This window comes from Heliangelus exortis, chromosome 1 (assembly GCF_036169615.1).
Source record: "Heliangelus exortis chromosome 1, bHelExo1.hap1, whole genome shotgun sequence".
Classification (NCBI taxonomy): Eukaryota; Metazoa; Chordata; class Aves; order Apodiformes; family Trochilidae; genus Heliangelus; species Heliangelus exortis.
Window position 1 is genome coordinate 174,177,384 of NC_092422.1, and position 26,646 is coordinate 174,204,029.

A 26,646-nucleotide genomic window follows, 5' to 3' on the forward strand; every position below is an offset into this window, starting at 1 on the left:
TATGCTGAATGTCTGCTATGTGAAGTAAACTAATGTGCTCTGAATGGCTACGCTGAGCAGGGAACTGAAGACATTCTATTTGACTTCACATACAAAAAGGATTAACAAAAAGCTCTTTTCTGTTCTCCAGTGTCATAATTACTTGTGTTTTTTAAAATAAGAAACTATACTTACCTTTGAATGAACAAATACAGATACTGTAATGAGAAACTAAGAATGCTTATATTTTGGCTATATTTTAAAATGAAATTTTAAATATTAGTCAAGGTTTAACACTGGGAGTGCAATCAAATAAATGACAGATTCTATCAAGCCCTCTCCCTTTCCAGAGAAAGAAAAGAGAATATGGTAGAGAGGCTTACCTACTGGAAACCAATTACACAGCCTTAATGAAAGAATAATGATGAAATATAAAAATAATGAAATACAAGAATACATATAAAAATGTATGCAGAGCCAATATTGCACTCTCCCCAGTAAAGCTCACATCACCACTGAAGCTGCAGGGCAAGTCCTGGAAAAGTCCCAGACTGGACTGCTAGACTCAGTGGCAGATGGCAACTGGATTTAGGAATGCAAGCATGCAGGAATACATGGATTGGGACTGCATGATTTCAGATCAAAGGCAGAGGAGACAACTGAAAAGTAAAATTGCTAAAACGGAAACTGAATCATAGAATCATAGAATTGGCTGGGTTGGAAGGGACCTCAGAGATCATCAAGTCCAACCCTTGGTCCACTACCACTGCAGTTACCAGACCATGGCACTGAGTGCCACATCCAGTCTCTTTTTAAATATCTCCAGGGATGGAGAATCCACCACTTCACTGGGCAGCCCATTCCAGTGCTTGATCACCCTCTCAGTAAAGAAATTCTTTCTAATGTCCAACCTAAACCTCCCCCGGCACAACTTTAGACCATGCCCTCTTGTCTTGCTGAGGGTTGCCTGGGAAAAGAGACCAACTTCCACCTGGCTACAACCTCCTTTCAGGGAGTTGTAGAGAGTGATGAGGTCTCCTCTGAGCCTCCTCTTCTCCAGGCTGAACAGCCCCAGCTCCCTCAGCCTCTCCTCATAGGATCTGTGCTCGAGTCCCTTCACCAGCCTGGTTGCCCTCCTTTGGACCTGCTCCAGGACCTCGATATCCTTCCTGAACAGAACTGGTTCTGTTCTGTCTCAAACCCTTATTCCACAGCATTTGCATCATATTCAGGACACTACTACTATTTGTTCTCAAGTGTATATATATTCTGATCATTATTCCATCTTAGAATTATAGAATAATTTGGGTTGGAAGGGACTTCTAGAGGTCATGTAGTCCAACCCCTCTGCAGTAAGCAGGGAAACCCTCATCTAGATGAGGTTGTTCAGAGCCTTGTCAAGCCTCACCTTGAATGTCTCCAGGGGTGAGGCCTCAACTATCTCCCTGGGCAACCTGTTCCATTTTCCCACTCCCTTCATGGTAAATAATGTTTTCCTATCATCCAATCTAAATCTACTGTTCTCTAATTCAAACCATTACACCTCATCCTTATACTACAAGCCCTTGCAAACAAAGTCTCTCCAGATTTCCCTTAGCCCCCCCCTTCAGGTACTGGAAGGTGACTCCCAGGGCTCCCTGGAGCTTTCTTTCTCCAGGCTGAACAATCCCATCTCCCTCCGCCTGTCTTCAAAGTAGAGGTGTTCCAGTCCCCCGATGATTTTTGTAGCCTGCTTCCTTTAGTTCATGAATGCAGATGTGCATCTACCACAGCAGTCACTGATGCAAGTGAGACAAAAGTTATCAGGGTTCATATCCATGGTTTTGGGGTTCAGATACCAGTATTGTTGAAAACCATACAGTGAAGTTAGCTCCAAATTCATCACTATGATGTAATCTTGGACAGATATTGAAGTAGTACTATGTAGTAACTCATATATGTGAGGCCCGGAGTCACGTGCCTGGAACCATGATTAAACCATTCGGCTGATGCTGTTCCTCGTAATTAAGAGTTAAATAAAGATGTCAGAAGTGGGATTCGAACCCACGCCTCCAGAGGAGACTGCGACCTGAACGCAGCGCCTTAGACCGCTCGGCCATCCTGACCTCCTTGGCGGTAAAGTGACCTCTAGTGGAAAGAATTAACGGAATGGGTTTAACTCTGCCTGGAGCAGGAATGATTCCTGTTTTCCCTGGAAAATTCCATTCACACACTACAGAAACCATATCCCATCTACTGTATGTAAAGGTCTGTTTGGGTCTGTTTGAGCAGGACCAGCCCAATTGGTGGATCCCCTGGTGTTAACTATTCAGGAGGCTTGTCCCAAATGCTAGTCCCAATCTTTAAAGGTTCCACCACCTGTTGCTTCCAGGGTAGTGTCTAACTGTACCTTGTATTGTTACAATATATATATATATTGATATATATTTGAAATTACCCCCGCTGTCCAATTCAGTTCTTTCTTCAGTACTTCATTGCCACAAAACATTTTTCTCAAGGCCTGCAATAAGGTTCCAGGCTGTGGCATGAGGCACAGGATGCTTCCAGCAAGCAATCTGTGAGCATCTACATGATGTCCCTTTGCATCCAGTTTCTCTAACAATACAGCAATGTTTTGCCACAGTTCAGTGGCCCAGGTACCTTTACCCTTCCAGCTATTTCACCTCCACTGCTTTAGCCACTCTCGTGAGGCATTTGCTTCTCCACGCTTCATTCATGCTTCTTCTGTGGTGTTCTGTCACCACCTCCCCTGCTGGCACTCAAAAGGGGAGTTTCCCTTCTGTTTCCCTTCTGGCTGGTCTGTGAATGTTTCTACAATTCCTGCATGACTGAAGTTTTCTATTTGAGCCCATTCTGTGATTAATACAATCCATTTACTCCGTGTAGTATCAGTGACATGATGAGTAGAAGAAAATTTATGCTTGAGCATCCAACACAATACTGGTAATCAGGGTGCCAGGAGGTGCTGCACTTCAGTACCAATCACTTCTGAAGCAGCTCTAGTTCTTATGCTGCCAATTTTTGCTACAATTGGAGTATAGTTTGCCTCAGAAGCTTTGTAGCTTTGAATAAAGAATCCTAGGGGGCAACTTCAAGTCTCTGCTGGTGATTTCTGCTAGAGTTTCCAGGTACAACCATTGTCCCTGGCTGTTGTGTAGAGCCCTTTTTTGGTGTCCTGTTTTGACTGGTCCAAGGGCTACTGCAGGCACAGTCTCTCACAATCTCTCTTTGTTCAAGGGCTGTTCACAATTTAAAAATCATTCTTCCTTCAGATCACTTCGTAGAGATGTCAACACCTAAAAGGGTTTGTGTTTTCTTAGTTTTTCTTAGTTCTGTGTTAGTTGATGAGGACACAGTGTTTTTGTTAAACATGACCACTGAGATCTGGCAATGCTCATCTTTTCACTTAATTTTCAAGAACTGGATGTCCCTTGTCAGTCTCTTGACTTTTCCTTTTTATGTAGCAAACCAGGTTTTCAGAATATTTTGGGTTGTTTTCTGGACTGTCTCAAAGATTTCTGCTGTGTTAGCCTACTTGATGATTTCATCAATATATTGCAATATTATACCCAAACAAATCTGTACAGGAAAAGTAATAAAAAACTATGTCATATTTTTAAAGTTCCCATAAAAACATTGATCTGATTTACTGAAGGTCCTGCAACTGCTTTATTTATAAATCCTGCAGCTTAGATGGGGGAGTATTGCTCAAATATGCTTTATGTTCTTTAAGAACCCTAGAAATTTGATTGAGTTTAAAGAAAAAATAAAATAGAACGGCTATATGTTCATTACTTTGCCTGGCAAAAATGTGTGTGTGCTTAGTGGGAACGTGTAATTGGATAATGTATGATCATAGGAATATGATTTTATTGAAAGATCAACAATTTAAGTAACTTTCTGTAAGCATTATATACATTCAGGATCTATCTTTTAATTATAAGACCTGAAACTGAGTAAAACTAAATTTTCCAGTCCTTCCAAAAGCTCCAACTTTATGAACATTATTTGAAAGATATTTCTTAAATCCATTGTGTGTAATCTGAATGTGACCCTATATTCCTTTCTGGATTTGAGTTTTATCTAAGAAAAACTGGGCTGATTGTTCATTTAATGATATAATTGTGAGCATGAACAAGTGGCAGGACAAGAATAGTGACTCAAGAAAAATAGGTCCCTCTGCTCTATCTGGCATCACATTCATTTCAAAGAGGTGGTGACATTGGACTTACAGCTTGAAATAAAGTAGCTGGCAGGTGTTTCTTGCAGAGGGAGTTGTGGATATGGTGTGTTAGAAGAGGTGATAGGTTCTGCTGAGCCTACGTGCACGGTTCTCCATCTTCACAATGTGTGGCCACAAACCTTAAAACCCTGCCCTCAAGTTTCTATTTGGTAATTATGTGCCAGGAATTAATTACTTTCATATTTACATTGGCTAATTGGGAATTTTCCATTGCTTCAATAAATATGAATGAGAATGATAATCAATAATAGTGTCTGATGCTTTGTGGTGGAATTTTGTGAGGAGGAAAAACAGTGTTAATCATTAAAATCTATATAGGATTACTGAAAAAGTGATATTTACATTTCTATGCCTCTGTCTTTTTCATTATCTCCAGAGGTGGTTAATACACATGACAAAGATTGGAAATAAATTATTTTGAATTAGAATTCAAAATTTACTTCAAATGCCTCCTTCTTCTCTTTTTTTCACCCAAAATCTTCTCCCATCAGTTTCCTGGTTTCATTTTCTATACAATATATTCTTAAATTTTAAACAACTTTAAAAATTTTATTTGCAAAATTTTAAATTTGAAACAAAATGTAAAATTCTTGTGGATCAGTTTGAGTTAATTTGCTTTTGGATTAAAAGAAAAGAAATGCCACTCTATCCCATTGTGTAATGAAATTATCATGATTTGGAATCATCAAAGCAGTCTTGAGCATGAAACAATTTCTCCCCCTTCAGGCCCACATGAATAAATTATATGTTGCCTGCTCTCTTCTAATTCCTTCAAATTGCTTTCCTTGAAAGCATATATAAAGGACTCAAATGGAGATTATTCTGAAACTTTGCAAAAGTTTTCTTTCAAGTTAATATAGTAAACAATTTTTGCCATTTGGCACTAATAAGAACTTCAATTCTATATATACCTGACAGAGAGGCAGATCTATTTAGTTGCAAGGGCAGAAACCCTAAGTCTGAAATGTAGTTTTTCACATTGTGTAAGGTTCCTTGGAAATGAATGAACAAGAAATATTGATGTCTGTTGCATGAATACGATTTACAGACTTTCTGGAATTCACCAGTTTTCTAGGAAAAAATTTACTTGCATTTACTTGCTTCATCTGAAATTAAAAAAACCTTGCTTTTGAAACCTTAAGCTGTCACAATCAAGGCAGACTCAAATCACAGAACTTGATTGCTGTACTTAATACGTCTTTTCATTTGCTCCAGTTTATCTTTGCATATCCTGTTCTGTGAGATTAAATGCTCTTGATCACTCATGAGCACATGCTGAGCTGTATCATCTCACACAAAGCATCCCAAGGTAAAGCTATTCAGGATCAACACTCACAAAGAAAATGCTTGCCCCCAAATTCATCTTTTTCCATTACAATTGCACCCCTGGAGACAACATTATTTCAAATTAAAAAAAAAATTAATTAGTGCAAGAAATTTATAGAAAAACGCATGATTACTATTCTGAAAATATTTCACTGCAGTGGTTTTGTCAAAGGTTAGGAAGAGAGGTTTAACCTTCCTTTTTAGCTGAGAAATTTTGTTCTAAGACTTCTTATTTGTTATCTTAGTTCTTAGACAGAAAGAAGGTCAAGAAGTGTTAAGTTCAGAGAAGTCAGAGGATTTTGAAAAGCATACTTTGGAGGGGATCTTAGTTCACTATTTCAGGGAAAAAGAAACCTGTTCATTGTTTGTTTGTTTTTAATAAGAGTCTATTGAATGACTAATATTTATTTATGCACTTAATGTCATGCAAGCATTAGCAGAAGTAGGGAAATGGAAAATGGAAATGGAAAATGAAAATGGAAAATGGAAATGGACAAAGAACTGAAACTTAGAGCAGCCTCTGTCCTCTAAGCCTGGTCACCCATGTCTGACATTGTTCTCTGGAGGGGTAGAAGAGGCTTCTCCACAACTTCACATGCCACTTTGGATGTGAGGTGACACACACTCACAGGGAGGTACCCCCTAGGGTTTCACATGCCAAATTTATGGGTGAACTGTGAAGAGCAGATCTTACTCTCTTTTCCTGTGTTTTTGAGTGAGTCTTGCTTTATCACTCTGCTTAGGAGTGCACTGCCTCAGAAGCAACCAGGGCAGAAATGAGCCTGAATTCCGGATTACCACACAGAAAAAATGGATCATAGGAGCCTATTTTTCCAGACCAGAATACTTTTACCATATATTCAGTACCCCACACTATTGATCTGGGGATGTTGCTACTCTTGGCTTTAGGCATTGCTGTAGACTGAGCTGTGTAGACCACACTCTCAAAAATATGTTTTGATAGCTCATTTTTCATACTGCTAAGGCTTGGAGTTTCTTTTGTCTGGATCAGAACTTTAAAAGTGCTGCAACTCTAATTTCCATTAGTAAAGTACGGGTAGATATCATGATACCTTATGTATTTAGACTGTAAACTCCTTAGGAGAGGGACTTTCCTATACTGATAAACTGGCATACATTTATATTTACAGTGACTGCTGCTAGAATTTCTTTTACTGGCATATCACTTGCTGTTCAAAGGTTCATGCCAGCTTGCATATGATATTTGTGGGGTTATGGAGTGTTTTCCCAGTTTTCTGGACTAAGTTTTGCTTAAATCAATACATATTCTTATTCCTTGCATGAATGCATTTCCTTGACTTCATTCCATGAATTTTCTCCTGGGTAACCACTTATCTGCATATAGTGAAAGCAAAACTTCTAGCTAAATTTGTCAAAGAGTATCAGCAATTCATTTTACTGAATTTTTCATTTGTTTCACAAATATTTTCATATTTTCACTAGAGCATGAAAGAATATTCTTGCAATTTTTTTTTTTCCATTTTGGGATCTAAAGTGCTTAAGGATGATAGCAAACCTTTCCTCCATAAATCATCTTTCTTTAACATATATCTTTTTATTGGTTGCTGGACTTGAACAACATTGTAACTGTAACTTTTAATAATTTCATTTTCTAATACCACCTGCCTAAAATGAGACACCTGCTCTCCATCTCTATTTCCATTCCTCTTCATTAGTTTATTTCCTGCATGCCTTTCCTATACAATTAAACAAAAAACCACTGCCATTTTATTTCTCAAGATTTTTCAGTTTTGATATAAAACTAAAATATTTCCCATTTGTAACTGTTGCAGTAGGGATAGGGCCTTTTTCCTTTTTTTTTTTTTTATTTTTTTTTTTTTTGGGCAAATATGATATTGGAAACTGTTTTTCATTTTTCTCTGACCCAAAATATATTTACAAACTACCAATTTTTTCTCAGACTTACAGTTTCTCTTTCACTTATTTAGGATTAAATTCTTCATTTTCATTAACTTGTGACTAATGAGGAGGGAAACAGATGTTTTCTTTTTTAGATGAAACCTTGTTATCTTATTGTGAGTGACCCTTGCAGTGGAATGATGGTATAATAGTTACAGGTTTTTGGTCTTTGCATCGATTTGATTTTCATCCAGACATCTTTCCTCATTGTTATGCTGGGGGAAAAAATGATTTTTCAGTGGACACTCAGTGCTCCTTTCTATTGTTTTCTGCCAATTACTATATGGTTATATATTAGTAAATTAATAATTAGATCAAATATTTTAAAATATCAGGAAATATAATTTAAACATTGGATCCCAAAGCAACCTTTAAAACTTTCTGTACCTCTAAGGCAAATCCGAGAATTTAACACTTATTTCATACTTGTACTCTTCCCTACTTAAATTTAGAAAATTTATATTTCAAAAATTTGAGAACTATTTTTATGTCAAATTATGGGTCAAGAATCGTAGTCCCAGCCATTTACAGTGAAACCCTATAATTGCCTCTTTAAAATTTAGGTTTTATTTCACTTCCCAGAAAATAAGTAAGGTTAAAATATCTCTTCCTTTGGCTAAAACTGGCCATAAAAACACATCCACACATATGTTTAAACTGTAAGCTAATGTCACTGGTGTTGACTTGAGGGGCTATAATTATAAATTCAGACTACAGCACACCAAAAGACTGCACTGATTTTTGAAGAATGCTAACCAGAGGTTGACTGAAAACAGGGAATTTAAACCTGCATTAAAACCACCACAGGTTTCAAAGTTTTTCAAACTTGGGTTAGGATCTTAACAGTGAGAACTTACAGTTGTAGCTTCTGCACCTCCATTGCATTTGAATTAAAAATACAGAAATTTAATAGCTCATGATGTGAAATAGAAACTGATAAGCATTTTGAAAAGGCCTTTTCTGATGAGTCCCATGAATCTCATAATTCTTCTAACAATCTGAACCCAACCTGCATTTCTGCAGATTTAGCTAACTATATTCAAAAAACATGGATTTTCGAATCTCATCCAACTCACAGTCTGCTGATATTTTAATCACAATTTAGATATTTAGTTTATATAGTCTAGGAGTTACTTTGGGTTTGGTTTTTTTTTTCCTCAGTCTTTCATTGGAAAAAATAAATTTCCAGCTCAGTCAAAATGATTCTGCTGATAAGGGGCAATATGAATGACATGGAGTATTATGTTCCAGTGGACTCTTATGGACAGAGGAAGCAATAGGTTTTGTTCAGATAATAACACAAAATTCAAAATTAAATCTTTGAAAATCCTTCCGTGTAAAATCTGACTATCTGCAATATTATACATGGAACATTGTATATAAGGACACTAAGGTATACTATACACCCATTTGAAGTCTGTAAACTAAGTTTCTGAAAGAAATGTACATTTCATTAAACTTTAGACCTCAGGGAGACAAATATCAAAGAATCAAAGTAATGCTGTCAGTGCACTAAAATGCATTTGCTTGAAAATCAATATATTTTTCTTAGTAAGATCAAATTTTAGACCCTGGTGTAAGTTTCCAAACACAAAAACATTTTACATACCTGTACTAAAAAGGTTCAACAGCTTGTGTTTTGCAGAAAGGAACACCCTTTGCATTGTTAACTCATTGCCAGAAAAAATGATCAGAATCCAAAAATGACATGGATAAATACTGACATTTTCTCATCCAGCTGTAGTTTCCAAAGTGGTGGAAATAAAAATAAATAAGCATATTAAAGAACCAAGATCACAAAGTTAGATTGTATGGGTTTTAATTTGGTTGTAAATATGAAGCTTTAAAAATCCCTTTATGAAAAATGTTAAAAACATGGATAAAGATATTGAAAGAAATATGATTCTTCTTTTACATTCCCGTGGCTTGCAACTCATCATTCATTCCCACAGTATACTTTTTACTTGAGAAGCACCAGCTCTGAGTCTCCTGAAGTGATTTCTGTTTAAATAATTGTGGATGTTGAAGGTACCAAAAATATTTGAGTTCAGAATGCAGTACTACGTGTATAAGCACATGGTAAGATACTTCCTTCTCTGCCTTTCCCACTCACAGAATTTTTACAAATGCTGTGCTATCCATCTCAAATGGTCTACAGTCATCTTGTCACATTCCCCTCAACCTTTGAAACATGTTTTATATCCCATGTTTGAAATCTCATGTCTTACCAGTGAAATAAATGCTGCTGCTGACTGGAACCAAAAAAGCTCTTGTATGTGCCCATTTCTTGTGTTGCTCTTTATTTTAACAGTATGCCTCAAAGAATTTTGGACATTATACTGCCATCATTCAGCTAAACAATTACACATCTAACATGAACATCACCTCTGCTTGTATACATTAGCTCCTACAATGAAAGATGAGATGATCCATGGCAAGGTCATGTCCTCTGCACCGCCTGCAAGTCTCAGTACTGCACAGCTCTGCCAAAGTCCACCAGTATTGTCCTGAGAATTATGACTATGTAATTGCTAAGTCAAGCAGTGATGCCAATTGTCAAACTGTTCTGTCTCAGCATGTTTAAAACTTGTGTACTGGTTACAGGGCTCTGCTCTACCATTTCCTCTTTTCTGTCTCTTTGTTGTAGCATGTGGACAGAAGAAAAAAAATCCCACTGGTTAATCCTTAACACTTGAAGTGCTTAATGTAAATTATTCTAATATTGGAGGGGGGTGAGGAGGAAGTAAAAGAGAAAACAAAACCAAAAAGCTTTAAAAATTTAAATCAATACACCAGAGATTCTTTAATATTAGAAAGACAAGCCAAATACAGATCCCTGGCTACTGAAGAGTTTGTCATTTGGACTCTTCTTTGTCCTGTTTTCATTATTTAATTTAATTGAAAATTTTCCCTCATTTATGGAGTTAGTAGGTATCTAAAAATGGCTGTAAAGTGACCAATGTTTATCAGAAATTTATCCACAAGAAAGAAAGATAACCAGTGTATTATAGTATAGGTGATCCAAGGACTATTTGTGATTAAAAAGGTGAACAGCCTTTAGGAGTAAATAATGAGAATAAGATTATAGTAATTATAGTGATTGCACTGCATCATGGGGGTTTCTTTAATATTGGGCATGGATAATTTTCTTCTTTGATAAAACTTGGACATTAATAGTATTCTCTTTTACTTTATTGTGCTGTGTTTTTAGAAGACTGTGTTTACTAAGGATACATTTTAAAAATTCTTTGTGATTTGACACAAACATCTGGCAATCTAACTCCTCTTAGTAGGGATGAACGTCAGTAACGTTCTTAGGTTTTCTAGTGGTAAAGAACTTGAAGGTTTGCACCCTTACAGTGCTTGACACAGTCTTTATTCAAGCAGACTTTTTTTAAAGTCAGAGGTTCACCTGAGGATACCTCAATAAGAACTTGTTAAGGCAAGGAACTGAATGCAGTTTCTAATAGTTTAAGTTTCAATAGATGCTTGTAAATATATCAAATTATTTTCATTGTTTTCAACAGGATTTTGATCAGATATGGATGGTTATGTATTTGCAGAACCTTGATATCCATTTTGATAATCCCATTGCCATTTTCCTGCACTATGGAGGAACATCAACTTTAATAACTTTACACAAATTGAAGGACACCTAAAGTGTTTTGCTGAACTTGGCTCCCATGTGATTTAATTTACTACGCACTTTCTACATTTGTGGTGTCAGGACACATGAGTTAAAATGCATTATTCCTCAGAGCTCTTTACTTCCTTGTGCTCATGCAGTTCATGATTGTAAGCCAGGTTGCAGTCAAATTAAGATGAAAATAAAAACAATAAATCATGTCGCTCATCCCTGCTAATTTGGGATTGTTTCTCAAAGTATATTTACAACCAGAATTTCCAGTATACTTTTAAAAGTTCCAGTTGAGAGTCTTTTCTCTTCTTTTGGAAACAGTTTTCTGTTGTTTCAGCTGAAAAGTGTGCATGTAGTATCTATCATCTTCTATGTAATTGTTAATGAACTAATATTTATCTGATATTCTTTTTCCCATGGTTTTCCAAAAGTGCAACAAAATCTCATCTCAAATCCGTCCAGCATGAACTACTTTCCTTGCTTCCAAGTCTTTTTTCTCCTCAATTCTATATTTTAAAGAATTATAAGTGAGAAGCAAACCAATTAACATTAAAATTGAAAACTAAATGATAGAAATATTTAAGGGCAGGTAGATGGAAAAGTGTCACTAATTTAGGCCATGCTCAGATCATTCCTTGCTTATCTCCACAAATAAGCTTGTTAACTCATTTTGGACCAGAATATTCTTTTTTTTTTTTTCCCCCCAAGTACACAGCCTGAGTAGTCACATATTTATTTTTTTTTTCCATTCTCCCAGAACATGGATCAAAGGTCATCTTTTAATACCTAGTGCATGCTTCCAGTGGGATCAATTTCCAGAAACTGAAGGGTTTGGATGCTGATGGGGTGCTCTCTTTCTTTCAAGTAGCCCTTTTCTGTCATGTAGCTAATAGCAAATTTCTGCTCTGAGCCAAGCAGTTAAACTTTTGCTAACTCTACAGCTGATTCTACATGTTCCTGCTGTCAGAGAAAATAAGTTCTCTAGAGGAAGGGAAAATGGATACCATACTCTTATTTATTAATATCATTATTAAGATTATTATGTAGGTGTTTAGGAGGACTAATAGCAGCTTGCTGCTGTTGAAAAAAAGCTTCAGAGCCCAGAGGAAAAAAACATAGTATTTGTTCTAGATTCACAGCAAAGCAAAATTAAAGATCAAATACTCTGCCTGAGAGCTAGGCTTTCTTTTCATAGTTTGAGAGGTTTTATATTTCTTAAATTTCCTGTCGGTCACAAACACTTAAGCTGAGACTCTGGGCCAAATTTATTCTTCTGGATGTCACAAGAGAAATATTGGTGCTTGGAGGAAAAACTTGGTTGCACTGGAGTTGCTCATAGCCTTGCAGTCACCAAAAAAATATGTCCACACTTAAAGGAATTACTTTAGAAAATCATGTCCTGTTGTTCCAAACAATTATAAATGCTTTCCTCCTACATTTTTCTCAATGAGTGCTGGAACACCTTAGTGCAAAATGATAGCTGTGCACTTAGCTACATTTTAAACTTGAAGGGATTTCTCTTTCTGTGCTCATAGATTATTCTTATTTTGATTCCTGGGTTTCACTAACATACATGAATGATTTTGTCATAAAATATTTCTTAGGAACTGTGGAGAGAATATGTGCAGAGCTCCAAAAGAGGAGCTAGAAAAAAAAAATATTGCTTGAAAAGAAATGCTAAAAGGAAGTTTTGAGACAGAATGGTATCCTGGACAGTACGTTCAGACTTCTTTTCCATCTTTCTCCCCTTCCCACTATCAATTCTCTGGTCTTTTATTTTTACTGAAGGATGTGGCCTATTGAAAGAATTCATCATTTCAGATTTACCAGAAACTAAAAGACTATTCCTACTTAGAGGCAGGGAAGGCTGGCAGTATCCTGGGCTGGTTTTTCCCCATTGCTCAGCATGGAGCCAGAGCAGGGAGCCTCAGCAGCCTCCCCTCTGCAGTGATGCCAGATTCAAACAGATTCCCCTGACACATTTCACATGCCATTTCAAGACCAGTTTCTTGGGTTTAGGTGCTATAGTCTTTATTATGGTCACTACATGGACTTTGCACTCTGCCTAAGAGTGTTTAATGTTTCCAGTGACAAAATGAACACTGATTAAGGAATCATTTATGACTGCAATGCAAACACATTCTGAACCAGGCATTTCTGCCTTCATCCTCCAGTGCTCCATCTTAATTTCACAATCTTATTCATGTGCTTGCCAGAAATTTATAGGCAATAAAAGATCAAAGTGCCACATTATAATTCTTGGAAATCAGAACCTCTCCAATGTCTAATTATTTTGAATTCAAATTATGCAGGAGGTTTGTCCCCATTTCACTAAATTTTTTGAATGCTTTACACCATAAGCAAAACTTCAATTTCTCCTTTCTTCTTACACTCAAATGGATTAAACAATGCTATTAAAGATAAATCTGATTCTAACTTCTCAAACTTCTTTCTTTGCTTTAGATTTATTTATAATTTCAAAAATACATCATGTTTGAACTCAAGTGTCTCTGCCCCTTCAATAAAATTTTATCCTTCCACGCTTCCTCTATCTCAGTAAGAGCTGGGTAAGAAACTGTTACATTTATAACTTTGTCACCACTGGTTTTTCCTTAGTTCTTCATAGAAGCATGTATTTGCACCTTGATAGACTGAAAATTTTGTCTCTTTCCTTATTAAGGACAAGTCATACTTTTGTTTAATTAGATTCATTTGATTTTGCATTTTGAGAAGTGAAGATAAGTCAGTAGCAGCGGGAGAAGAATAATGAGAAGAAAGATTCAGAATCTGAGAAAAGAAAGAGGAAGTTTTAAGGACAATGAGGACAGTGGAAAGACTCAATGTCTTCAACTGAGGCAAGATGTCACCCCAGGTTACTGTTCAGAAAATATCCAGATGGTTTCCTTTGCCTTTCTTTATGACTTTCTATCAGGTCATCCTGAAATAGATTCACTCATCTATTTTTAGTTCGTTCATTATTCCCCTTCATGTCCCTCTGTGATGACAAAGGGACAGGTCTGGTGTCAGTGGAAGCAATTTGAAATGAATAGATGTACTAACTGACCCCTTCACCACCACATCACAAGAAAACATTTAGTGCTACTATTTACGGTCTACACAGTGGATCCAAGCTCTTAAATGACTTCAAGATAAAGCTCCCATTTGGAGGTTACTGCCACAGCTTGTCCTACACAATTACTCTCTAGGCTAGAAAGTTGTTTGCTAGTCAACAAAAAGTAGATTTTGGTTTTCAATAATTGCCAATCACAAATAAGAAGATTGCAAGTAGGATTAACAACAGGTAACTCCTTAGTGCAAGATATTGTCTCAAAAACTACTTGGAAGAAAACATAATTCAAGTGTGTATCATCTATACTTTGATAGCCATCTATTATATGTAATCTAATGAGATTTTTCATGAGATATAATCCAATAAGCAATATAAGATATTAACTATTTTTTAAAAATAGGCTACAGTTTTCAACAGTTCCACTCACCCCGCCTGTCATCTGGACACATTAACAGACAGCAGTAAAAGTTTGAAAAAGCTCTAAATGCAATGCAGATCTTCTGATCCACTGACCTCTTGGCACACATTCAGTACATTTTCCTGCATTGTACCATTCAATACTTACATCAGGCTTGGTCTACTTCTACTGTATTTGCAAATTGTTTGTCCAGGTTGCCTATTTCAGTACATTTTAAAATTTTTTTTATTGGTTCTTTTTATCTTTCAGGAATTCCCTTTCTACTTGTCTAATTTATGTATGCTTCCTGCAATGGATTTTTCAGTGTATATGTTAGCTCAGATACATGATCTTCATATTAGATAGTACTAGCAAAAAAAGGCTCAGGTGCAAACTGAGCCTTGCTTCACCTGACATATGGGCAGAACGTTCTCTTCTTCTTGATCTGGGTTGCAGCCAGATTGCATCACTATTGAGGAATCACATGCAGGTAAGGAGAAAAACTTTGAGATAAATAGTCCAATAAAGATCTGTGGTTTTGATAGGAGAGCCAAACACAGGAACAAAAAACTCAGGGAGACCTAAATTTACCACTTAACAAGTAAACTAAAATTTTCTGAGCAACTGAAGGTTGGCCAAAAATGCTAATAAAGAATGGAGAGTAGCACTGTTAATGTGACAAAGTGAATTTGATCAAGAGTTGCTGTATTCAGAAAACCACAGCAGAAAACCTAAAAGATGATACAAAGACAGGGAGACAGAAATGGTACACAAGCAAAGTAATATCAGAACCAGGAGATTCTAGTAGTCTGAAAATCATCCTTAATCTATTCTATATTTAATTAAAGGACATATGTCACCAGAGAGGGGTTCTAATTATTCGATTTAGGCAGTGATCTATGTCATATGAAGGGATAAGTCACTGTCCAGGTTTGTTTCTCTATCTCATTAAACTGCATAGGAGCCAAAGCTACTATTTGAGATTAAACATTCGCATGGGGAAATTAAGGTGAGAGGAATGCAAGTCACTTTAACAAACAGCACAATTTAGGTAACATGCAATCTACAAGAGAGCTTGTGAGAAGTGTCATGGATAGCTACTTCCCTAAGTTTTCCTGATCCTTCCTTTTTCCTGATCCAGGACAGCATTTTCTGTGTCATCAAGAAGACCACATCAATATTAGTGGGGAAGGTACCTTGCTCTTTAACTCATGTGCACTCCCCAGCCATGAGACAATAGATAGAATCACAGATTCATAGCATCATTTAAGTTAGAAAAGACCTTGTCTGGCTAGAAGGGCAAAATTACCAAACAGAAGAAAATGTCTGCTGAAAAACACTGATAGAAATACTACCTGCCAGCCTGGGAACTGTGAACCTGGGAACAAGGCCTTCAAACCAGAAAAAGCCTTGAAAAGGGGAGCTGGCCTCATCAAAGTCCAGCTGATGTAGCTTGAAACTGGACACATCCTGAGATACCATCGGTAGGCTCAAATACACCTCAGCAAAGAGCATGACTATAAGAAACATTGAGGTTCCAGACCAAAGAGACTGTGAAAGAAAAATGCTAGTGAAAAAATGCGAGTGAGAAAAAATCAGCCCCTTATGCCCCTGTTTTCTGGGCTCTGCTATCTCTGCAAATGAAGTGCACATCTGCAGCAAAGATTGATGTTCACATCTATAGATGAATGACATGAGTTACTCTGCTCTCTAATTAGATTCTAACAGATAATGACCACATTCTACAGTTCTTGGAAATATTTCATCTTTCACAAATGAAGATAATAAGTTTGCCATTTTTCCTGGGAAGATATCATCTCACCACTACTACAGTATAAACTGTCCAAATCCCAAGATGTCAAAAAATTGTGATAATTATACTTACTACTGTCTTCTACCAATATTTCAAGGGAATATACAGATAAAGAAAGGCTGCTGCAAATCAACTGAATGGGGTTTTCTGGTTGGATTTTTTAAAAAATATTTATTTGTCTGAATAAATGCATTTGCATATTCATGTAGTATAAAACATTCACTAGATTTGCTTAGGGAAAGAAAGTATAGAGATTGTATCATTAAGTGATTTAATTTTAAAAAGAAGCAGTTGGGACCAGGAATAGGAAGACATGGAGAGAAGTTTTTATTAAGGCCATATTCCACTAGGTAACTGCAACTGGAATTCAGCCCATTTTTAAAACCATGCAGACTCAAAGTAACTCCTGAGTACCAAGACCTTTCTTTGCAAAAGGATTCAGAATTTTGAACATTTTCATGTAAGTAAAATTAGAATTTTTCAAATACTATTCTGCACAAATAAACTACAGATTCTATACCAGTATCTTTCCCGATAAATCTTTCACTTCTATACAGGAGGCAGCTCCTCTACTTGGATATATCAGTGTGCACTCCAACTCCCCGAAGAAAAATGTTGTGAATTCACATATACTAATAACATATCTCTTATTTAATCTTTTCAATGATGTTTTCTTGCCATACATTTTCTAAACAGAATTAAAAAAAAAAATTCCGAACATTGCAAATTTTTGTATATCATTGTCCCAGCCAAGTCAAATGGAACTGTATTATATAACAGTGAAGAGGGACCACATCCAACTGTGAATTGTGAAAAAAAAAACCCACATATGTGCAGAACTCCTGAAGAGAAAGCTATCAGAATAGACTATTGAGCATAAAAGCAGAAAAGAAAGCAGGATGAAAAATTAGTTATTTGAAAATATAAATAATATGATAAATTAAGCTGATTATCTAAGTCCATTGATTTCATTAAACTATATTAGTTCAACTCCCACGCACTGATTTTCTAATAGAATACAAATACACAATTTATGAAAGACGTAGAGACAGCTGTCATGTTGATTTTTTAAATTTTTTGTTCTGAAATCCAAATATTGGTAGGTACAGGGCTGAGATTCTGTAACTATCATACTGTCATACATTCTGTACATACATTCTGTAACTATCATACAAAGACCATAATGGCGTTACATTAATGCATAATAACAACTATATGATAAAAACTTGATAAGTTTTATGGTACCATTCTGGGTTGCCAATCAGGGTTACCATTTTTTTTTCATATTTACAGAATTACTGACACCTATTACAATCAAGTATAGGTCTCTGTCTCAGATGATCTTTTAGCTAAATGAAGTAAACCAGTTTTTTCTTTAAGTAAGATATGTTTCAAGCAATACTGTACACAACCCTTTTCCTTCTATTGATATCCTGCCTTTTGCCTTTCTTTTCCTTTTTTGTATTTTTTTATTAAATTTCTTTCTTGATTTTCTTTCCCATGGCATTAAAAACTGCAACCTAAGTGAATGATATCACACAGCCAGTGAAATAGAAAGAAAATTTCTTCTGAAGGATATACAAGGAATCGTTCAGCTTTGTAGCACTTAGAAAGCTCAAAGAAACAGAAAGATGAGTGAGGAAATTGACAATTTCTAAAGAAAAGGGTTTATAAGATAAAACAGAAAGAATGTTGTGATATTCTAATGCTTACATCAATGGAGCAAGAGAGAGCAGTGCTTCTTTTCCTCCACGGAGATAAATTTCCTATCATTTACTTTGAGCTTTTGCTTTTCACCCCACAGTGTTACCAGTTTTCAAAATTAGCCTTCCTTGTACGTGCAGGGATGCCACTGATCTACCTAAGGAACAAAAAGAACAGAATTTCTTGATTCTTTGACTCCTGAAGAAGAGTTTTATTTCAATATAAACTAGAATTTACAGCTGCAGGCTCAACTCTGCAATCTTTATGAACAGGAAAAAAAGCAACAGCTGGAATGCAAACCTTCTGTGAGAAGGAACTGTGGTCACAATTCATGTTTCCTAATTTTAGCTGTCAAAAAACCCCAACAACCCAAACCAAAAAAACCCAATCAAAAAAACCCAACCAAACCAAGACAACAAAAAAACCGATCACCACCTTAGAAGCCAGGATAAAATTAGAGAATTTGTTAAAAATTCAGTTTTTACTCTCTGATCCCTCTGAAGCCAATGGAAAGGCAGAGGCTTCTCCAGAGCTTAACTTGGATGCTCTGCATGATTTTTCTAGAGGAGTCTCTAACTCTTCACTGAGTATTGTGAGATCTGCTGGGTTATTACTCTCATTACAGAATATCCCCCAAGGCACACCTATAGATCATGCTGTCATTCCTCTTACCTTAGTACTGTTTTAAGATGGAATTAATTATCTGCTTGAGTTTCTCTTTCTGCTCTGTGAGCAGAGGAAGATCTGAGGGCAGCTACCTTAGGCGAGACCCCTGCCTTCAGGTGAACTAAACTTGGAAAGATCAGTCCAGTTCGACACTCATAAAATATAAAGCTGCTAAAGAGAATCTGAACTGTAACTGCCTTTAAGTTGATAATTCAATTTCACCAGCAGATCTAATTTGTGGTTTTAAATCAGAAGAAATGACCTCTCTATTAACGTTTCAGTTCTTTGCAATATACTTCATACTAAGAGCTTTTGCAATCGTCCTAATAGTTCTCTTAGCTTTCTCTCAAAAGATTGTCAAACCACAGGATAAAAGAAAACTATGAAAGTTGTTTATTAATACTAAGCACATGGAATTGTATTTAAATAATTGTTTATAAAGGACATAAGAAAAAAGCACAGGAAAAAAACATGCTCATTCTGCTTTCCCATCATTCCAGTTAAGTTTTCTAAATTATTGTGAGCTATAATAAATTTTATTTTATATTTGTGGCAATGCAATAAATCAGCACAATCTGTGTGCTAAGTACAATGCTTACTATGTCAATTCTTTCCTCTCAGTGTTCCCAAAGATCAGGTCATCACTTCAGTAAGTCTCTACTTTTCACTGAGGTGAGTTCATGGCAAAATTACATATCAATAAAAAACTACTTCATATTTGACATTTATCACACCTCCTGACAATAATTCAGTTGCAGTCTGCTAGAAGGGTGAAGTTATGTGGTCATGACCATTTCAGAGTTGTGGGCAAAGGTTAGTTGAGATATCATGTCTTAATTTTTACTGTTGTACTTTTGAACGATATAACTCCAGAGATAGAAAACTAAAAACAAAAGAAAGAAAAACCCCTATTATTTTCCCTTAATCTGATAACATATTCAGCATACAACAGCTGTGGTTCTTTCAGAAGAAAAAAGTTTTTACATTCAGTAGTATACTTTTAAAATTACTCACCTCATTATGCCCTCCTATTGCACTTAGGCTCATCCTCAGACCTTAGATATGGGGGGGAAAAAAAATGAAAATTTACAACCTGCTAATGTATAGCTATTGAAATATTTGACCAGGTGTTATTTAATGCAATTACACCCAGAGGTTTACGCACTCAGATATCACAGGCACAAGGCACAAAGAGTGTTTAGGGAGATAAAGACAATAAGGGTCTTACTTTTTTGTTCTGTTCTATTCCCACAAATCTCAATTCAAGGAAAACTCTTATTATATATAATTTATACAAGAAAGCATGGTGAGATAGGTCAGGATTTTCTGTAGCATCAAGAGATTATGGGAATGGAATTATATTCATGGGCAGTTAAGAAGGCTAGTTATGACAATCCCAGTCTAACTATTTTTACACCAACTAAAAAGAGTAGAAAACACATATATTGTCCTTCTAAATGAGAAAAAAAGAAAAAAAAGTATTGCTTGTTTTAACCTACTCCTCATTTAAGATATATATTGCCATAAAAGTATTGCATAGATTGTCTTTTACTGCTTCTTAAATAGGAGACAATACCTTTCAAATGGTGGGATTTTGTAGTCAATCTTTCTGCCTGAGATAAAAAAAAAAAAAAAAAAAAAAAAAAAAAAAAAAAAAAAAAAAAAAAAAAAAAGTTGTAAAGGATTTTTCCTCTATAAATGAGAAGATTAAAGGACTACGCAGATAAAATCTTCCCTCATTTTCTATGTCTTTGCTTCTTTTTTTTTGCCTGAAGAAAAACCTAAGATCAGGTTATCTTGACTTCAAATGTAGAACAATCCTTTAAATCCTCATTATTCTTAAGATTACAGAGATTACAAGTTCATACAGCATTTCCTGGAAACAGATGCAAAGAAATGACAAGCAAGTACCTAAATAAGAGGCTGAGAATTCTTTCTTTCAAACACTGAAAGATAAAGGGGAAAAGACACATAGTGTTAACTCTCTTCCTGTCCTCAAAGCAATATGGTAAAGATGAACATGAATCAGAGAGAGAGGCCTAAAAGGACTTCAAGTAGGCATCTTAACACAAAATATGCTAATCTGTAGATGACAGATTCAGCTGCACTTTCAAAGGTGCCCTGTACTGAAAAGGTATAAATCAAAGAGTAGATGGAAGTTAAAATCTTGCTTAGAAAAAACAGATGCTCAAGGTTTGCATTCTGAAAACTCACTCGCTTTAAAATGCTGATATTTCTGCTTTTTCCTTATTGCAATTTATGATAGTGTGAGGTCAGATTCTGATTTTTCTCATACATATAGAGTACATATAGATCTTGGCAATTCACTTGCAGAGGAACACACTACTGCTGTGAGGGATAATATCTTTCTTTTCAACATTATTCCAGATTTTGCTTTGAAAAATAATACAACAAGCAATTATAGCAAGGTTTACATTTTTTCCAACATACTTCAATATTTGTTGAAGTAGCTTGCATTGGCACTGAGCAAAGTAGGATGTACAGTATAGATAGCACTAAGCTGAGTTGAATTCTAATTCTCTTACAATCAAACTACATTTAGAAGTAAACAAATTGAATGCAGTGAAAAAGCGATTGTGTATTTCAAAACTAATGTGTACTTTCTAATAAAGGCATAAGGAATTCCACACCATCCTGCTAGAAATCATTTGCTTCTGGAGCATCTGGTTGCTTTCAAAAAAAAAAAAAAAAAAAAATTAATTGAAATGGTACCAAAATGCAGGGTATGAGTGAGGTTTTGAAACACTAAAATTCACTGTTCTATGAAGAAGTACAAGGGTGCAGTTGCAGTTCTGAAACAGCAAGTTTTCTTAGTTTAAGGTTCTTGTTCCTGATCAACTGGAAGTTAGAGCCACACAGTGCAAGAAAATATTTTGAGGAAGAACTAATAGTCTTGATGCCTGATTTATGAAGAAAAATATGTATACTGAGTTGCTTTGTCTGTGTGTTTCCCCATATAATTTAACTGGGCATTTTCTAAACAAATCAAAATTTAGAAATCTTAGACACAAAATTCTGGCATATTGAGACCAAAATAAGGAAGAGCAGGTATGAATTTGGCCCACTGAATATTTATAAGAAAAAAAAAAAAAAATATATATATATATATATAAAATTCTGAATTATTGATAATACATCCTGATACAGGAACTTCAAAAAATAAAACACAAACCTATCCCACTAGTGCAGCAAGGGACTTATTAAGGAGACCTAACCACAGTCTGTAGGAAACCAGCTGTCACTTATTCTGAAGCTCATGAGAATAGCTTGGCTTCAAATTATTTTTCTCCTTGAAATTATATTAAAAAATCATTCTTCCACTAGATTGGTTAGTGTTTTTTCTCAAAAGACTCTAGTCTTTGTAATTTTTCATCTGTTACTATTTTTGTCTGCTTTACATACTAAGAAAACCATAATACTCTGTAAAGTTGAAATTATTTATTTTTTAGAAATGGCATGTTCATGACAGGTGACATATAAAGTCAGTTTGCATTACTCTCTGCTAAGCAATGTGACAGAGGTATCAAATAACTAAAAGCTTTTTTTCCTCTGTGGTTTACCTTTTAGGTTTTTATAGAACAAGTGTGGTACAATGTTTGGTATCTCTATTTTCCAGATGTAGAGTTGTACTGGAAAAGTGTTATGTTGTAACCTATAAGTTTTATGTTCTAATAATTTTTCTACTTTAGTTACACATGACTGATTCTAATACATACATACATATATATATATATATATTACATTTTTAGTGGGTGATTTTTATGTATAAAGTGCTTTCATTTGGAATATAGAAGGATTTCCATTTGAAGGATTGCCTGTTTGTTGTTTTTCCCCGGTGCTGGAAAAAATTATTAGCAGTGAGCTAATAAGAGAACACTATTTTTACCTTTGAAATGGCAGCCCCTTATCAATGAGTAAGCTGAATGCCAAGGACAGAGTTGTCTCACAGAAGATTGTAAAGAAGCAATACAACACCTGCTGAAGGATTTGAAGCCTTTCAGCTCTTTCAACAGAATTAGTTGATGAAGGAGTCCAGAATTTTACAAAAAAAAAGTCTTCACACTGATATTTATGAAGAGAAAAGAGAGCAGGCACAAGAGGCACAAGAGTTCTTCATAGGCCCTGAGGTAGTGAAAGGATTGAACAAAACTAAAGAACTTTACAGGTATTGAGATTGGGTTTTATGTAGAAGCTTCTATTGTTTTTTCAAAAGACTATGTAGTACTTCCCACGCTTATCTCTGAGTTATCTGTGGTTGCTTAGAAAACCTTTGACTACTTTGATCTCATTTGGATTTCACTGTTATCTTATCTCTGAAAGCATTTAAAAAAACCCAAATACCTCTTCAGAATTTTGGTGTAGCTCTAGAAGAAAGAAAGAACTACTGTCACTCAATGGGAAAGCTGGCATGAGTGGATAGGATGTTCCTGGTGAAGATGTAGATAGTAAACATAGATAGACCCGTCCTTTTGGAAAGGGGTGCTTGAAAGTGGGTCTGCAGCCCATGATGGGTCTATGTGACTCCAGATACCCAGCCCAAGCCAAAGTAAAAATAGATGGGATTCTGTGATTAAATCTGAGCAGGGCAATGTGATGAGTTATCTCAATTCACACCTCCTCTGGAGGGGTTCTCAGGAATTTTATTCTACATTTTGCAAGAGTAATATCCTTTGAACCTCTGTGTTTACTGACTCTTTGAATACACTGTAAGTAGCAGGTTCCTTCCTACTACTTCAAACAGCATCACGCCTCAGCTTTATGTAGAAATTAATCTTGGCATGTTATTTTTATTGCAGTAAAAGATAGAATATTTGTGTGGATTTTTTAGCAATAATCTGGCCAACTAGATCCTTCTTTCTTTTTCTCTCCCTCTCTTTTTTTTTTTTTTTTCCCAGCAGAAGAGGTTTTTTAATTTTTTTTAAACAAACAAACAAAACCAATAATTTCTATTTAGCATTCCTTAATGGAAATTAAAGTTTGATATAGTTTTAAGGTAATATTCAGAACACATTTCTCTTGGGAACATGTAAAAATATTTACAGAAGCAGAAGCAACATGCAGAAGACTAACGAGCAATAGGACTTAAACTGTGACCATTACCAAAATAATATAAATTCCATGTACAGGTAACTATCTGTAGTTTAACAGCAAAACAGACATTCATTAACATGTATTTCCTTCTTTTTCCTTCACAGAGGTGAACAAAAAGCCACTACAAAGTGCCAAATTGACAGCAGTCAAATTATTTCTCTCTGCCTAGTAGACAAAGCATAGCAACTAGGCAGGATTTCTCTGACTTTTCATTACCTTAGTCAGGCTTTCTCCTCTGCTTTATGAAAATTGGACCTTTGGCATTGAAATTAATTATATAATTTCGATTTACAGCAAAGACTTTTAATTCAAGGCTCAAAGGAGCTAAACACATGTTAATTACCAGTTCATTAACATGTATATATGCTAAAATAAGTACATGTTTGCCAAAATAAAAAGAAATATCATAACCAGAAACTGGGTTGTTTGAGATTATTGGTTAAGGCAGGTCCAGTTCTTGGTTCTTCCACTTACTGCTAGTAATTTTAAGTACTTCATCACATGTTATTTTTGAATAGTGACTCTACTAGGAAGTAGGAAGTCAGACTCATTAAAAAGTAACTTGGATCTTGCAACAGTGGCTAGAAGAATGAGTAGGTATATTAACATTGAGAATGAAATGTTTGTGCAAGGACACCTCTAGCATAGATGTAAACAGGAAAATTTCTCAGGGAAGGCACTGAACTATTTTAGATATATCCAAATGATGATTATTTTTAACCAACTTAATATTATGATTAAATAATAATTCACTGGACACTGAAACCACTGATGAATTTTTCACACTTGGTGAATGCATGTTATCTTCAGTTTCTAGTTTTGGGGGGAACCGGTGCATGGAAGTTTATTTAGAACATCTTCCCTGTAATAGATTTGCAGGACTGCAAGCAACATCATGTTGACTGAAAAAAAAAATTAAAAATTTTTCTTTCCTAATAGGTCACTGGAAGCAGCTTTTCAGTAATGGTTCCTGAAGGGATTTATTGGCAGAATGAAAGACAAAAACTGAGCCATTCTGCTGGTAAAAACCTTGAAGTTAGCAACAGCAAAAGAAGCCTTGATCAAAGACCATTACTGTGACTGAATATCATCTCACTGGATCCAGCAGGCTTTAGATCAGGCTATGAATGTGAACATATCGAAGAAGACAGATGAAAGTGACCTGCAGGAAAAAGTTGTCTCTTCCAGATAATGAAAATCAGAAAAATTTCAGATACAGTCAATATGCTGAGAGAAGATCATAATCAAGGCTTTCAGATGATTTTTCTACAAAATACTAGACACAATGACTTATGAGATCAATTGAACTTATAAAATGCTTGACTCTGATTGGCAGACAGTTTGACAGTCTCAAGATCATTTAATACTTTCTAGTTTAAGACTCACAATAATGTATTTTTACCTTATAGTGTTACCATCCATCATATAAACTTAGAGATACTCATTTCTATTAACTGAACATATGATTTTAGCCGGGAAAAAAAGTAGCCACTTTGAACAGCCAGTTTCACACTAAACTCTACAGAATTTCTTTCTGTCAGTATCATATTTCTCTTTGTCCTTCACAGGAGCCGAAGTACTCCATCAGGCTTTAATCATAAAATCATAGAATGGTTGCGGCTGGAAAAGACCTCTGAAGATCATCCAATCCAACATTCCTGTCATGGGAACTGGAACTTTTAGTTTCTTTTCTTCTAGTCACTCATTTGTTCCTGAAATTATTTGTTATTATTTGTGTTGATTCTTATTTCATGGACACTTGATGTCCAAAACAGGCTCATCCTCTGCTACACAAGATTACACTATGTAATGTGAAGAACAAAAACCAGTGTGTTATGCCCACTCTGGAAGAAAAAAGAAAAGAAAAACAAAGCAAAACTGCAGCCTATTTACAGAAACAGAAAGGAAATCATTGACTTTCAGCGCAATATGTTTGTACAATATGAATTATTGTAATACAATGTCTTTCAGTAATTCCTGTGGTTGGTTGGTTGTCCCTACTATCTGCTTTGTTCTAGGTAGCCCACCCTCTCTACAGGTAATATAAATCCCCAAGAAAACATCATTAGGGAACCATGATAATTTCTCTTAGATACTGTGCTTGATAACGCAATGTAAAAGGATACTTCAGAATATGTTTGTATGTAGGAATTGGCTTCATAAAGAGAGGTCATGTTTAAGTAGCCCCTTTCTAGCATTTTGTTTCTCAGGGATGATTTGAAGTGTGTCATGACTGGCATTTCAAGCCTACCTCAATGATTATGTTAGCAAAGAATCCAGAAATCCTTGAAGGACACATCTTTCTGAACCTGCCAAAAGCCCTTGCTGATAGTTTGCAGAAGGAGACACGAAACATATGTATTTAAAAACTTACTTTCAGGAAAGTTCTTGAGTCATCATAATCCTTTGTTCATGCAGCTCTGTGACAGTGTCTGGTTGTAGCAGACACCAAATTCATTTTAATGTAGTATCTGCTACTGCAATACCTCGAGCTCTTGTTACAGCACTGGTTCTCTCAGGGTTCTAAGCTGTTTGTGACAAACCTAAGATCTGAACTGGCTCAGAGGATTCTCTGCAGTCTCTTCTCATATTACCCATTGTGATCACAGCATGTACAAATCAAAACAGTGGTATGAATGATCAAAATGACCTGCAGTATTTCAGTTCCAGTGTGATATATCATTAAGAATTTTTCTTCATGCAATGGAATAAAAATTCAATCAAATGATTCACATTAGTTCAACAACAATGTATTTCA

At 35.6% G+C, this 26,646-nt stretch overlaps 1 non-coding gene across 1 annotated transcript; it reads right to left on the reverse strand.

Moving 5' to 3' along the window:
* Positions 1-2,001: 2,001 nt before the first annotated feature.
* Positions 2,002-2,084, reverse strand: TRNAL-CAG (transfer RNA leucine (anticodon CAG)). The gene has a single exon. It is a non-coding gene; the product is annotated as a tRNA-Leu (tRNA).
* Positions 2,085-26,646: the final 24,562 nt, after the last annotated feature.